Source organism: Camellia sinensis, chromosome 5, assembly GCF_055761805.1.
Source record: "Camellia sinensis isolate YWXY chromosome 5, ASM5576180v1, whole genome shotgun sequence".
In the NCBI taxonomy this organism is placed as follows: Eukaryota; Viridiplantae; Streptophyta; class Magnoliopsida; order Ericales; family Theaceae; genus Camellia; species Camellia sinensis.
In genome coordinates, this window is record NC_138965.1 from 196,076,481 (window position 1) to 196,092,198 (window position 15,718).

General features: G+C 37.8%; 2 long non-coding RNA genes across 3 annotated transcripts; both read left to right on the forward strand.

Annotated features, from left to right (window-relative positions):
* Nucleotides 1-1,542: 1,542 nt before the first annotated feature.
* LOC145791111 (uncharacterized) lies at nucleotides 1,543-8,214 on the forward strand. Of its 2 annotated transcripts, XR_014330778.1 has the most exons (5): nucleotides 1,543-1,970; nucleotides 2,263-2,301; nucleotides 3,732-3,854; nucleotides 4,886-5,032; nucleotides 7,573-8,214. It is a non-coding gene; the product is annotated as an uncharacterized LOC145791111 (long non-coding RNA). The 2 variants fall into 2 exon arrangements; XR_014330777.1 differs by lacking the exon at nucleotides 7,573-8,214 and having other exon boundaries at nucleotides 1,610-1,970; nucleotides 4,886-5,453.
* Nucleotides 8,215-8,635: 421 nt separating this feature from the next.
* On the forward strand, nucleotides 8,636-12,121 carry LOC145790320 (uncharacterized). The gene is made up of 5 exons (XR_014329003.1): nucleotides 8,636-8,807; nucleotides 8,909-8,986; nucleotides 9,095-9,188; nucleotides 11,730-11,761; nucleotides 11,893-12,121. It is a non-coding gene; the product is annotated as an uncharacterized LOC145790320 (long non-coding RNA).
* Nucleotides 12,122-15,718: the final 3,597 nt, after the last annotated feature.

Below are 15,718 nucleotides of genomic sequence, written 5' to 3' on the forward strand. Positions count from 1 at the left end.
GTTCATCTCTCTTCTCTCTTTGTCTCTTTTTCTGTCTCTCACTCTCTATCTCTTTATCTTTTTGTCCCTCTCTCTCTCTCTTCTCTCTCTCTCTCTCTCTCTCTCCTACTATGTTGGCGTTGCTCACTCTTTCCATTCCGTCTTCTCTATTTACTGAGCTCCCTCTCGATTTATCTATCCACTACAAGAAAATGCACTTTTAGCGACCACTTTGTCTCTCTCTCGTTCATCACTCTGTCTTTGTCTCTCTCTCTCTCTTTCTCTTCTCTATTTGTCTCTCACTCATCTCTCTCTCTCTCTCTTTCACCACCCATCTCCTTTACCACCTTCACCACTACTGCAAACGCCATTCTACTACCACTATTACTACCACTGTCGCCACTTCACCTCTACGACTACCACCTCACTGTTGGTGCCTCTCTCTCTCTCTCTCCTAAACACCCACTGCACCAGCTGGGCTCATCCTCCTTCTCCTCCACTGGTGCCTCCGCCGGATCCGAAAGATCGTCGAGATCTGAATCAAATTTGAGTCATCGTCTCGATTCCTGATCTCTCTCAAGCTTCTCTCTACCACACCCCTTGAAACAAGCTAAACCCTAACCTAACCGCTCAATCTCGACCCTCAATTGAAGTCCTCTCACCCCCTCTCGAGCCCCAAATTGCCATGAAATCAACCAAACGCGCTTGCATTGTCGGAGTCGTGCTCAATTGCTACTTCAAACAGATCTCTCAGATGCCTAGTTGGTCCAAAAAATAGCTTAGAAAACATGAACCAGCTTAGATTACCCAAAGTTGTAGGAATAGGCCAAGTGCTTTGGATGTTTTTCAAAAGTGTTTTTGAAAATCTTCATCTTCTTCATCTTCATCATCAGCTAGAGTTTCCTAGTTTTCGAGCTCTTCGAAGATGTCAATGGCGTCGCAAGAGCATCTGGACAAGATGCAGCTTCGCCAAAACTACTATAACCTCTGGCACATCGATCTGTCTTTCACTCATCTCTCTCTCTTACCACCCATCTCCTCTACCACCTTCACCACTACTGTAAATGTCATTCCACTACCACCACTGTTGCCACTCCACCTCTATAACTACTATTATTACCACCATCGCCACCGCTCCACTACCACCACCACTACTATTGCCACTACTACTACTACCATTACCTCTCCTCCACCACCGCCACTCCATCTCCTCTACCACTACCACAACTTCACCACTAATTTCCTTCACCATCACCACCACCACCACCATTACCTCTTATCTACCACCTTCATTACTGTTGCCGCTCCCTCTCTTCCACCATAGAAAATTAGTTCCTAATTCTTGGTAACCAAAAAAAATGGGCCACGAGAAAATGTTTTTAATTGACCACAAAAAATTAACTTTATTTTAATAGAAAATATTTTTCATTAAAATATTACCCCAATTTCTACCAAATAAAAATAATAATAATTTTTTTCATTAAAATAAAAATGAAACAAATAAATTTTCAACCTCAGTAACTAAAAAAAAAATTAAAAATAAAAAACAAATGAAATTTAAAAAAAAAAATCATTAACTACAAAAAAAAAATAATAATAATAATAATAATAAAACCACGTCACACCGCCTCTGCTCTTCTTTTCTTATTTTCTTTTCGTTTCCCCCTCTTTCTATCTAAATTCCCCCCCTTCCTTTTGTTTCTCACCAACTCAAAAAACTCCCTTAAACAAACAAATCCCCAATTTCATCTCTCTCTCTCTCTCTCTCTCTCTCTCTCTCTCACGTTTGCAAGCAGCGGCAGCGGCAGTGGCAGCAGTAGCAAGGGGGGACGATGGCGAGCAGCGAGCGACGACGGTGAGCATCGAGTGGCGATAGCTAGCAGCGGCAGCGGTGGTGTGGCGTCTCAGATACCTTTACCGATTCAACCCGTCCCTCCGATTGAGCTATTAGGGTTTTGCCCCAAAACGAAAACCTGGCAACGCCGACTGAGGTAAACCTCTCTCTCTCTCTCTCTCTCTCTCTCACACACACACACACACACACACACACACACAACCACACACACATTTCAATCCAACATATATGTATATGCACATAAGTAATTGAGGCTTAGTTATGAACATTTGGGTTTTTTAGCTGTTCCAGAGTTTTATAAAAGCGGTGCCTTTGGTTTGGGTTTTTTTTATTTTTTATTTATTATAAGTATATTGCTTTGTGCCTCTCCTGCAAAGGCATCAGTGTTTGTTCTGCTAAATGATTTCCTGCCTGGTACTCTTTCTCAGGTCTTGAGGATGGCAATATCCCATTTGGTTCAGTGGAAGGTACTTCACTACAAATCGACTTATCATAGCATTTCGGTACAATTTTTTTATCAAGTTAAGAGTGCACATCTCATTTATTTGTTGCCTTCTAAAATGATTTACTTTTTTCTTCCCCCAACTCCACCAAAAGGAAAAAATGAACTTTTACATATTTGAGGATTAATTGTTTTATTTATAGAATCAGATATTAACATGTTGACCCCAACCACACGAAATGGTTGCCTATTACACAACTCACTAACCCTGCCAGGAGTTGGAAGGATGCAGGAAAGAGTGATGCCCACATTAAATCGATTGATTCATCATGGGAACATCACGTCTATGTCAAGACCTTATTACCATATTATGGCTAACATTCATGGATTACTTGTATGCCAAAATGAATGTCTATCATTATATAACTAGAGTTAATTTTCAATTTTACCCTGAATCTGCTAAAGAGTAGAGGATGTTATGTTTCTACCACTCTCTGTGTATTTTTTTAATTGTCTACTACTCCACTTTGATACCTAGGCTTGTTTTAATCCCCTAATTTTTGTGTGAATTGGAATGCAGCTGCTTGATGTAGTGGTGGGTTTATAATTTGTTGTCAAAATGTGTATCTGTAATCAGGAATTGGTCTTTGGACTTCTAGTTCTTACCAGACATTGATCTTTCATTATTTTGTTTAAGAGTTGGTCTCCATTTCATGCTCAGTTCTCAGAGTGCAATAATAAATTGCATGCATGGATCTTCAGCTGATGAAGTTAATTGATGTCCGGGGAAAAGTATGATTTGATAATTTTTATTGTGGTGTTTTGGGTCCATGAAGTTTGTTAATTCAAATAGTGGCTTCATGATACCTTTTGAACAAAGTTTATATGCAGTCCCTTCGTCTTCAATCCATCAGGAAGCTGATGCAGCATAGTTGATGTGGGCTAGGACTTGGAAAAAGACAACGTGCATATTGTTCTTGTTGGACTCCTACTGATTTGATACTTGAGTCCTATTAAGTTACGATATTGGGCAGGAGTGAGTGGTTTAGAAGGTTTTCATATGGTGATTAGATTTGATGAAGCCTATAAATTGGCTCTATCTCTGCAAAACAAGATTAGGCTCTCAAATATGAATAAAATGCAGATCTAATGTATATTACATGTACTAGGATACGAGTATTGGGTATGAATGTTTGTCAAATCTTCCTAAATCTAAATATTTGGTTATTGAGATATGTATCCAAAAGTTGATTATGGGTATGTAGATGCATCTAAATATTATACAGGTTTTGGAAACATATCTCATACTCTTATTCTTGTCATATTCAATGAACATGGGTACATTGGGAGGAACAATGTATTATACAGTTGAGTAACAATTGCTGTAAGGTTCTTGTTGGGTTTTTGATTTTTTGGAGAAAAAATTGTTTTTGATTTTGGGTTTTTTGTGTTTAGATGGATCGGTATCAGAGGGTAGAGAAACCGAGGCCAGAGACGCCGATTAACGAGAATGAGATTTGTATAACCACTCAGGAGAGGATGAGGAACTACATTATTTATGCTACCACTCTGTTTCAGGTCTCTCTCTCTCTTATTGAAAAATTAGGGTTTTGATTGAGCAAATCAAAAATTAGAATTGTGTTTTGGGTTGTGAAATTATTATTATTATTTTTTTTAAATTTCTTGAATGCGAGTTGGGGAAAATATTTGAATCTGAATTGGAAAAATTAAAACCTAAATGTGAAATTAGGTTCTTGGGTTGAACACAATTTTTTTATTTTTTTTTATTATTATAAATTTGTTGAATCTAAAGAAATTGGGTTCTATTACGAAAATTAGGGTCCTGTAGTTGTGATTGTATAAAAAAAATTAATTTATGGAATCTAAAACTAGAAAATCCTACAGGAACTCCATTAGTATAAAAAAATAATTATATACTTTCTTGAATTAATTTGTTGAATTTGTTATTATTATTAATTTGTTCAGAATTAAAAAATTTGAATTCAAATAAGTACAACAAAAAATTGACTATAGAACGAGTAGAAGAATCTATATGTGATTGGAACACATAGGTTGATTTGAATGATTTTGTATTATATATGCTGCATTCTTTTGTCATTTATATGGCCAATGTCTTCCTTTAGTTCCTATAATATTTATTGACTTACATTCATTGCAGTTACATTGGAATTTTTGAGTTACTTTAATATTCATGATTTACACAAATATAAATATATGTTATAAACTTTTAGATATAAACTTTATAAACAAGTTAAAATATATCAACTTTTAGATTGTTAGGAAATTCATCAAAATCTTGAAAGTTGATCAAAAGTGAGAAACACATTGTGATTTTGGCATGATAATGTCAATGCAGAGTAGTGTAGTGCATCTTATACTTTTGCATGATCATTTCCTTTTTTAAAGTTTCGTGCATCAGGTATTTTTTTATCCCAATATATATATATATATATATATATTTCTTGCATCAGGTACTGTTTAGCTTTATAATAAATAAATAGTCTAACCTTATGTTCATCATGAGTTTGAGAATGCTAGTTTCTTTCTACTTTTCTGGACTGATCATGTTTCCTTTTTTCCGAATGCAGACTTAAATTTTTTGTTCCTATTGCATTCCTTGCTTTCACAGTCTTGGTGCCAGTTAATTATACCAATGGATCTTTGGAGCATTCTAATTTAACTTACAGTAGCATAGATAAGTTTTCTATCTCAAACATTCCAACTGGATCACATAGGTAAGCAAGACTCTGTGCTAAATTTGCTATATATTTTAAGTTACTTTTTTCTTTTGCCATAAATATGCCGAATTGGTTTGGTTTGGTTTGGAATAAATATGCTGAATCCTCTCCATAGAACTTTGATCTTTATATTTGCTCTTGAGTGCTTTCTGTGGGAATTGCCTCTTCTATTTAGTGTATGGAAAAAATTTAATGCTTTTTAGTTGGTTTGTTGTTGGTGGAAACAAGACAATATTGAGAGAGAAAGAGAGAGGGACAGAGGAAAAGTAAATTTACAGTTTCTTCACATATTTTAATTTAATAAATAATTTTTCTCCATGGCATGTAGCAAACAGTACTATAGTCTTCCTGTATATTTTAGTTTTTATTGATGAATTTGTTGTGGGTGGGAAAATTCTAATATAGACACCCTTAAAAGGGTGTATTATATGCACTTTATTTATATTATTTTAATGATAACTGATAAAATATTTACATATGACTCATATTATATTTAATTATGGATTCAAAAAAATATAAAATTATACAATTTACCTATATATATGGTACCCCACCATTCGAGTATTGCGTAGTGTAATCAGAATCAGAGTGCCCAGGTGATATACATGCCTTTGCATGTGGAGGTATCGGGTTTAGTCAATTACTTATCTTTTGTGATTGTGCTTTCTTTATCTGAACATCATTAAGATCAATTGAAACATAGGTAGCCGTGGGAATGGTCTGAGAAAATTGAATATGAATCATAGTTTGAGAAAATTGCAATATACAGAAATGTTTAAAAATTTTGGTTTGTGGTTCATCAAATAGTGGACTTTGAATGTGAGTTTGTATCTTTCATCACAAAATAAAATAAATTGATAAAGCAGTAAATTCCTTCATCAATATTTGAAGTGACAAGATCACTTAGCACAGCAGAATTGGAAATCAATATAATGACTCAGGTCCTTCAACAAGAATTTCCTGGTCTGTTATGAGATCTAAACTGTCGTGGTGGTGCAAACTATGAAATCTTCAAGCCTGTTCTATTTAGTTGCAGAAACAATGATAGTTAGAAATTAAATTTATGGTCTTAGTAGCATTATCCTCAACTCTATTTGTTTTGATGTGAAAAAGTGCATGCTATTCATGGAAACCCTGTTTTCTTTCCTTTTTTTTCTTCTTCTTTATCAGCAGTCAACAGATCATCCAATATATCGTTAGTTGGTACAATTCTATAAAAGAAATTAGATATTGTATTACACTTTTAGAGCTTCTTGAGACTGCCACTGAAATGTGGAAGTGTTCAAAATATTCATTGCAATTGTCTTATGTTTGTCCATAGAAAAGTACTTGAGCTGAATACCAGAGATCCGGAATGAGCTATATATCCTGGTTCGATTTAGCAGTAGGACGACTTACTAGCATTGTAAAACTATAATGCATAAAACAAGTCTTATCTTCTTCATTAGTTTCAGAAATCTCTTCTACTTATAATGCAATTTTCTGTTTTCTTTGTTTTTTGGGGGGACTACTATAGTATTTTGCTTCCCCGTGTATTGTTTGGTTTCAGAAAACACTTGGACAAAGAACCTCTTCAGCCTGAACAATCATTATTCTCCATCAAATTCCTCTATGTTGCATTTTGAATATGTTAAGTCATGTTCCCTTGTTCTCTTTATGTAATTTTAAGAACCTCATCCACTATTTCTCCTGACTCTCTTTGCTTGTCAAAACTATTGAACAAAAAAATTCTAGTATATTTCGTTGTCACTGCCCTAATCTATCTGCTGCTTGTGTTCCCAAAAATGAGAACACGAGTAATTTTTTCTTTTTTTCTTTTCTGACAAAAGCCAATGCTAACTAGTGTAATTTATCTTTATTTATTGTTAAATACAACTCTTTCTTAGAAAGTGTAACTGAAAATAAAAGGAAATCACAGCTCATAATTAACTTACTTTGTTTACACAGTGACAAATAATAGGATCATGTATTTGGACAGGGGTACATACCAAACTTTAAATTGATTCATAAAATTCACCATTTCCAGGTTAGGTTACCCCTCCTAAAATGTAACCGTAAGCAAACATCACCTTTGGAAAGTGATAGTGGTGACTTTTGAGTTTGTTCACATGGAACATAGAAGATTTTCTCAACTGTCTCATCCTGTGACTTAAATGGTTGTAAATTTGAATTAGGGAGCATAGGAAAATTGAGGCAATGAGAGTAACTAGTGTCTTCTTAACTTCCAATTGACCAATTCATAGAAGAATTCTCAATTTTGGCATAGATAAGAGTTATAGAAGATTCCAAAGGTAAGATCATTGCAAGAATGGATCTCTAAATTGAGTTTCAGAGAACTTATCAACACTCTCCTCCTTGCATACTTAGTTCTTATTAATGGTGAAACAAAGGATTGTATTCATCCCTCAAGATGTGTTAAGTAGGGAGATCGTCTTTTCATCTATTATGCTTTCCAGAGGTGTAGAAGAGGATGTGATACATGGTCTTTAGGTTGCTCAGGGAAATCGTAGTGTATCTCATCATATTTTTTTATGCAGATGATAACTTGGTTTTTGGGAGGGATACTATGGAGGGACTTAATTTCAAAATTAAAAACAAAAAAAATTATATCTGCATATGAACAAGCCTCTGGTTAGCTGATTAATTATGAGAAATCAGTTCTCTTTTAGTCCAAATGATGCTGATTGGAGGGATCACTTGAAGTAGCTTTTTGGGGTTCCAGTGGTGCAATGTCCTGAGAGGTATTTGGAAGGTATGCCTGCCTTGTTGATGTACTTATCTGTTTTTGGTAATAAAATCTCACTAACCAAAAAAAACAAAAAACAAAAAAAGGATTAATGGAAAGTTTTTAGATCAATTTTATGAAAGGGCTTGGAAGAAGTTACTTATTCATAAATTACTAAATGCTTTAAATACTTACTATTTGGTTACCGGGAAAGTGGAGGGAAAGGGGAAAAGAAAAAAAAAATAGAAAAAAAAGAGTAATGCAGAGTTTACCAAAACACTGAACTGTCCAGAACTAGGCATATCTTGGTTGTATTAGGTTCATCTAACCTAATATTTTCTCTTTAACCAACAGGGGCTATAGATCACAATTATAGATTTTGTTAATCAAGTTGATCTCAAACCCTAACTGATCTCTACACGCTCCTCTATATTGAATGATTTGACCTCTTTGCAATCTCCTCTCTGATCCAAACTTGAACCAGTTAAAGCAATTCATCGATGATTGCAAGTCCAATTCCTCAATCCTCTCCGATTCTTCTCTCCCCTTCTTCCAAGACTACCTTGAAAGGTATGATATAATTCATTTTTATGTATTTACATACTTTCCTGTTGAATTTGCTTTTCTTATGTATTTTTATATGATTTTTTGGTGGTTTAGTGGAGTGAATTGATTTTGAACTTTATGTATTTCTATTAGTTTTTTGGTGGTTTAGTGCTTGCCTTTTCCTCTAGTTTGATGATAACTGCAAAATAAAAAAATAAAAAATTGAAAGCATTTAATATTCACAAAATAGTTTTAATCTTTCAAAATTGATATTATATTGTCAGTTGTGACCTTATTTTTTCAGTAATAAAATCTTGAGATATATCATAAAAGGCTGCTGTTTTTAAGCAGTTGTGACCTTCTATAAGCACACTTTCTTGAAAGAAATGTGAGTTTCTGTCTTCAATCAGTACAAGCAAATTGCAATTACCCAACACTAGGTGAAATGCTAATTGATTAAATGTTGTCACAGGTATATTGAAGGAAATGCTTTCCGGCCAGGTGTGAACCCTATTGGCGCTAAAAGTCCATGCTGTTTATATTTTGTATTTTGGATGTGTTTCTTAATATAGAAAGAACACTTGACTGTCATCTCCCTGCAGATGTGTGAGAAATGGAAATTACGATGAAGCTCTGGATTTAGAAGCCTTTGTTTGCAAACTTTCAACAATGCATCCAAAGTTAGTTTTACTCATCTTATTTTGCTGTTTAGGCTAAAGGCAGCTTACTGAGATTTTCTATTTTTTTTTTTCATTTTGCTCCCCCTTCCTATCTTGTTTGCCTTCAAGGCTGCCTGTTATTCAAGCACTTGCTGCGGAAGTTAAGCAGACCACCCAATCTCTTCTTTCTCAGCTTCTCCAAAAACTGCAATCAAACATTCAGGTACTTAGGCCAAATCTTATGAAATAATATGCTGATGATGTGCAGCTGGTTTGACACGATTCATCTAGAACTATGATTTCTGAAGTTTCATTTATTTATTTTGCATAAACCCTTATGTATTGCAGTTGCCAGAATGTCTCCGCATTATTGGATATTTACGTCGTAGGGTTATTGATGGAATCATTTTGAAATAACTAAAGCTTTTAAAGTGTGAGGTGTGCTTAAATTAAAAGTTTATAAGGTGGCATGTCGTGTCGGACACCGACACAACACGACACTCATGGGAAACTTCTTGACCTTTGCCAGAAACACCTCCAAACATGTTCTACTATTTTTTAAAATATTTTAGACAACATGCTTTAAGCACTTGGGGAACATGTGCATATCGCTTAGACACATGAAATACATTACAAGTTTTGAATAAAATAACTTGGAATTCAATGATATAAGACTAACAATGCATTAGCAATCTTTAATTTAGTTTAATGCTTAATTTAAAATTTACTACTAAAGCTTTATCTCCATTGATTTTGATAGGAAAAGAATATTTAGAAAATATATATATATAGAGAGAGGTAACAGAAATAAAAAGAAATGAAGTTAAAAGAAAGGAACGAACAAAAGAGGCAAAGAGTTTATATGTCGGTAAGTATACTTTGTCAAAAAGTACATGGATGCCGGTAAATATATTTTTGTGCAAGCATATATGTCAGTATTTTCCTATCTAGTGACCTAAAAAATGCTTACTTTCCTGTAACATTGATGGGAAGGGCTGGGGATGGTTTGAAATAAAACAAACTTCACATGACACAACTCCTGTTTCTAGCACTAGGACAAAATTTTACATTCCTTAATGAGCTAAGATTAGCTCTAATATCACCCATTTCTATTTTCTTGACTCCTTTCCCTTCCAAACATGATACATAGTACCAGCAAGGGTCAACCTGTAAACATAATCTGTAATAGCCTTACCTCCACACTCTTCAGCAAAAGTCAGGCATTTCTTCTACCAGGAAGAATTCTCCTCAAAAGAACAGTCCAAGTATATGCTGAAAAATATTAACAAAAAAATAAATGATCGTGATCAAACCCATTGCACAATACACTTGTTTTCAGAAACAATCCCCCACTTAAACATTCTATCCATTGTAGCCAGTCCTCACTGAACAGCAACCCATTACACAAAGCTCCACTTAGGAACATTTTGAGGCAACCATGCCAATTTATGTCAAGGGACGATAGGGTATTGTGTTTGAATTGCTTGCCAAGCTATTCACCATTACTAGAGGGTAGCCAAAACACGGAGTCAGGCCTATTAGGATTCAATACAAAGCTAGCAGGGTATTAGCCTCAATCTCAGAACAGCAACCAATTGCACAAAGCTCCACTTAGCAACATTTTGAGGAAACCATGCCAATTTATGTCAAGGGACGATAGGGAATACCATTTGAATTGCTTGCCAAGCTGAAGCCACAGTATATTCACCATTACTAGAGGGTAGCCAAAACACTGAGTCAGGCCTATTAGGATTCGATACGAAGCTAGCAGGGGTATTACCTTTAATCTCAGTAATAACCACTCTTCTACCTCTAGGCCACTTCCAATTCCCAAAATTAATGATAAGAGGAAACTCTGCTATTCACAGCCATGCCCATATGAAAAGCAACCCTTTCCCCATATTTCTTATTCAAAGGACCCAAGGGATGCCAATTATCAAATCGCGGAAATGTAACAGTCCCATCACCAATGATATATTGATCAAAGGCTGCCCCACAGCTCTTAGTTCAAAAAACTTCCTGACAGTCCAAGATGCCTCAGTAGGAAGACACTTACCCTTAATTACACAAGTATGGACCCACTTAACCGACAAAGAATCAGCTTTCTTACTTAAAGCCCACAAAGGTTGTCTTAGCATAGTGGCCTTATTCCACTCTCTCAAATTTCTGAATCCCAAGCCCTCTTCAGCCTTTGGTGCACAAATATGCATCCACTTCACTTTTGCATTGTAGTACCTAAACTCACTCCCTGTCCACAAATATGCATCCACTAGAGAGAAGTTTGTTTTATCTCTATTATTATTTTTAAGGAAAACTCGTCAGATGTATTCATTCATATCATATCTGGTAGGTAGGGTAGCAGAATGGATGAATATGCTTTCCCTTGATGTCTTGGGAAAGAGAACGGAAAGGAGGCACAAATGTTATGCCACCTTATTTATGTGAATTGCAAATTTATATTTTTTTTTGGTACACGTTAATCTTTTGTGTGTGATTACTTAGATTAGGGGCCTTGATCATCAGTGCTGATTGAATGTCTGCTCAAGCTGCTCATCTACAACCCAAAGTTTAATCTAAAGCTAAGACCATCAGAATCATTCATGTTTTAATTAATCTGTGGTATTATTCGTTAAAATAAACTTTACCAACTTTATTAAAAAATCATATATAAAAGTGAACTGAATCAATGGAGCTTTGATAGTTAACTATGCCTGTATTTGTTATGGTTGTTAGCTTATTAATCATCGTGTACTGAAATTTGTAGGTACAGCAATAGGTACAGTTTTATTATGCCAGGTAGTTGTCTCAATACGATGTACATGTTTATAGGATTTAATTGATTTTTGCAAAGATACGGGTTTGCAATCCAGTGTTGCTGCCACTATCATGCTTCTCTGATAAATTTTCCAATTCTGTTTCTTTATTAGGTGCCTTACATCACTACTGCTTTGATGGATGCGAAGCATGGCACAGAAGGGCGCAAGGATTTTTTGATTGGCTATCAAGGCAACTTAGTGGATTAAGCAATTTTCCTGATGCTGTAAATCTGAATTATGTATTGTTTCAATTTGTTATGCTAGATGGATGTGACTTGTGAATGAAAACTTAGAATAGTTGTATTGTGTCGAATGTTATTGAATTATGTATTGTGTCGAATGTTAAGGATTCAGTTAATTTGAAGGATGCTTTAAAATTGTAGGTTTATTATGGATTGAATGAATTATTAGGAATTACAGGTGTATTGTTTTACTGCTTTGGCGACCAATTTATTAGTCGCGACAAATAAATTATTTTTTTTCGCAAAAAATGACAATTGCCGACCAAGATTTTTGGTCGCAAAAAATACATCTATTGCTGACCAAAACAGTTCTTGGTCGTGGAAACTCACTTTTGCCGACCAAAAGTTTTGGTCGCGAAAAGTAACAAATGGCGACCAAAATCTTTTTTGGTCGTGGAATGTCACAATTGACGACCAAACTTTTTGGTCGCGGAATGTCACGATTGGCGACCAAACTTTTTGGTCGGGAAAATATCACTTTTCGCGACCAAAGTGTTTTGGCGACAAAATAAATTAGTCGCGGTAATTAAATATTTAGCGACCAAAAATTTAGTCGCGAAATCCAACTTTTGCCGACCAACCACAATTTTGGTCGCGAATTACTTTTGCCGACCCTCAATTGGCGACCAAAGTAGCGACCAAAAAAATTGGTCGCGGATAACTTTTGCCGACCAAAAATTGACTTTTAGCGACCAATTTTTTTGTTGCCAAAAGTGTTAATTCTTGTAGTGAAACTAAAGCTATAATCCCAGAAAAAATAACAAGAATTTTTACATTGATTTTAAATGTGTGGTGGAGATTTAATAGATATTTTATAAGATTTATGAACAAAATGAATTTAAATTATGCATTAATATTTTTGAATAAAATTTTAAATGTATGTTCTGAATTTGTAATATATTAGTCCTATAATAATGAGAAATAAGTGTGGATGATTTATGTCCTTCGTGTTTTTGCTGAATTTTATTTGATAAAGATATCTACGGTGGGTCAAAGAACGGTTTTAACTAATATCGTGGAAAAATTGCAGAAGGAGAAGAAAGAAGAGGAGAGGAGAGGAAAGAGATAGAGAAGAGAGATTCAAATCCAAAAATTAAAAATCAAAACCAATACAAATCAAACCCAAAAATGAAAACCAAAAAGCAAACCTACAAATCAAAACCAAAAATCAAACTCAGAGAGATTAATATTAAACCCACAAATCAAAACCAATCAAAGAGAGAGATACACAGAACAAAGAGAGAGAGAGAGAGAGAGAGAGAGAGAGAGAAATACATAGAACAGATCTATTTGTGTATACACATCTGTGGAGGATGGCGTTAGTGGGTCTCTTTGTTCCCCTTCCTCTTCTCTCTTCCTCTCTCTTCTCTCTCTTTCTTTCTTCCTCACTCTTTCAGTTTCACAGATAAAAGAGAGGGAAAAAAAAAATTCAAAATGATGTCATTTTAAATTCAAACCACTCGAGCCTTGAAATTCGAGCTTTGAAGCATTTTTGGATGAATTAATAGTGATGATGCAGTTCGTCCTAGGTGGATGGGTCGGGCTGGTCCAAGCTCTTCAAGTTCCGATCCAGGCGGATGATTCCACTAGATGACCTGCAAGCAAGTCCAAAGGGGAACGGGGTAGTCCCCCAGTGAACCCTCCGGCGAGCAAATTAGTAGAGGAAGAAGGAAATATAGAGAGAGAGAGAGAGAGAGATAGAAAAGCTTCACTTTCCTCTTGTCTTCGATTCTTGCTTATATCCTTTGGTAATCATTTCACTGTCCCTTGCGACGTGCCCCCCTCCGCCGAAAGCCTGTGCCGTAGCTTACCTTGTTCAGGGTGAGGGGGCTCTGTTCCGACGGGGAGGTGTTGTCGTAATAAATGCTGTGATGGGCTGCATTAATGGTGATGTGTTGTGGCAATAACTCTGCAGATCTTTGTCTGCTGATGTGGCCTGTGTTTCACCTGCCATGTGCCCGAATGTCATTGGCCCTCCATGCCCAGATGGCCTCCAGTTGTCCTGGGCTTTGCCAGTCGGGTTATGCTATGGGTCCCAAGCGATGGGTTTGGGGTTGTTTGCTGTGGACTGTAAGCCTTATGGGCCTATCCATGTCAGTAGTCCCCCATTTTCGAGTGTAGCTTTAGTCCAACGAAGGGAATAGTAATAAGGAAGAGAAGTACGAACCGAACGGAGAGGCCAACCGTTAGGCGTACCGACCGCGAGGCGTGCCGACCACAAGGGTGGCCGAGCGGGAGGGGTCGACCATGAGGCGTGCCGACAGCAAGGGTGGCCGAGCGGGGGGAGCTGACCGTGAGGGTGGCCGAGCGGGAGGGGTCGACCGTGAGGCGTGCCAACCGCAAGGGTGGCCGAGCGGGGGGGGTGAGGGGGGCCGAGCGGGGGGCGTGCCGACCAGGACGGCGCGGGGCTCAAAAAAGGGGGGCGTGCCATGTGATGATGCGCAATGGAAAGGACAGGGTAAGGGGAGGGAACAGTGCATCGTGGCCATACACGTGGCAATATCGTGGGGGAAGTGAAGCGTTGGAGCAGAAATGAAACGATAGGTCACGAGGGGGGGTTTTGAAAAGGCGGTTTTGGCGGTTGATTTGAAAGGTTTTTAAACGGGCAAAAATTAATTTGGATCCATGGAATACGGGTAAACCGTGGGTTTTTGGTATAATTTGTTTCACCTTTTTACAAAAACTCAAAATACCCAAGTGTTAATTCCTACATTGCGCACGACACACCTTTGCAACATTTTCTCAACTTCCTTGCTCCTGCGTCAGAAGTGATTCGTAAGCAAACCCTAGAAATGGCACAAGAAGAAGTGGTGAATGTGAGGGTGGACCCCCTAGGAGACGATGATGCAGAGGAGCTAGCAGCGCGATATAGGACGGAGACACGAATGGTGGGGGTGGGGGAACCGGTGGGACAATCGCAGGCGTCGGCCCTGATAGTGGCTCCAAGGCCAATAAGCCAGGTAGAGCCGGATCAGTGGCACACTAAGGCTGACAAATCCACAATTACTGCGGCAGATTTGGAGGCTATCAGGGAAAAATACCAGATTCCGGCTGAGGTGGAGTTATTGCTGCCAGCATCAAGGGAAAGGCCGTCTGATGCCAGGCCAGGGGAGTTTTCCCTTTACGAGGAGGCACTAAAAGGTGGGCTGAGGTTACCACTGCCCCAAGTGGTGGTTGACGTACTGAACCGTCTGGAGGTAGCACCGGGGCAATTGATGCCCAATGCATGGAAGATTCTGCTAGCATGTGCTAGCGCGTGGCCCAAGGCGAATGGAGGGGAAGCCATGGCGGTAGACGAGTTCTTTTCCTGTTATAAGGCTTCGGGGCAGCAAGAGACGTGGGTTACCCTACAGGCAGTGATGGGGAGGGGCTTGGTGGCGGGGCTGCCGACATCGATCAAGGGGTGGCGGCCACAATGGTTCTACGTGTCTGCCAATGGGGGACTGGGAGTGCGCACCATCTGGAAGGTGCCCATTAGGTCGATGGAGCCAAGACTGGGGGCAGCGGCGGAAGAGAGGGTGAAGGAGTAGAGGGAGAGAGAGAAGGCCAAATGGGACGAACTTGTTCAGCCGTCCGCATTGTTTGAGGCAGGGTTGGGACCGCAGCCGAGGGGTGGGGACCTCGACCGAGCAGAATTGGAGGCGAGAAGAAAAGTTCAGGAAGCAGAGGATCAGGCCATACTTGTCAAAGCCACG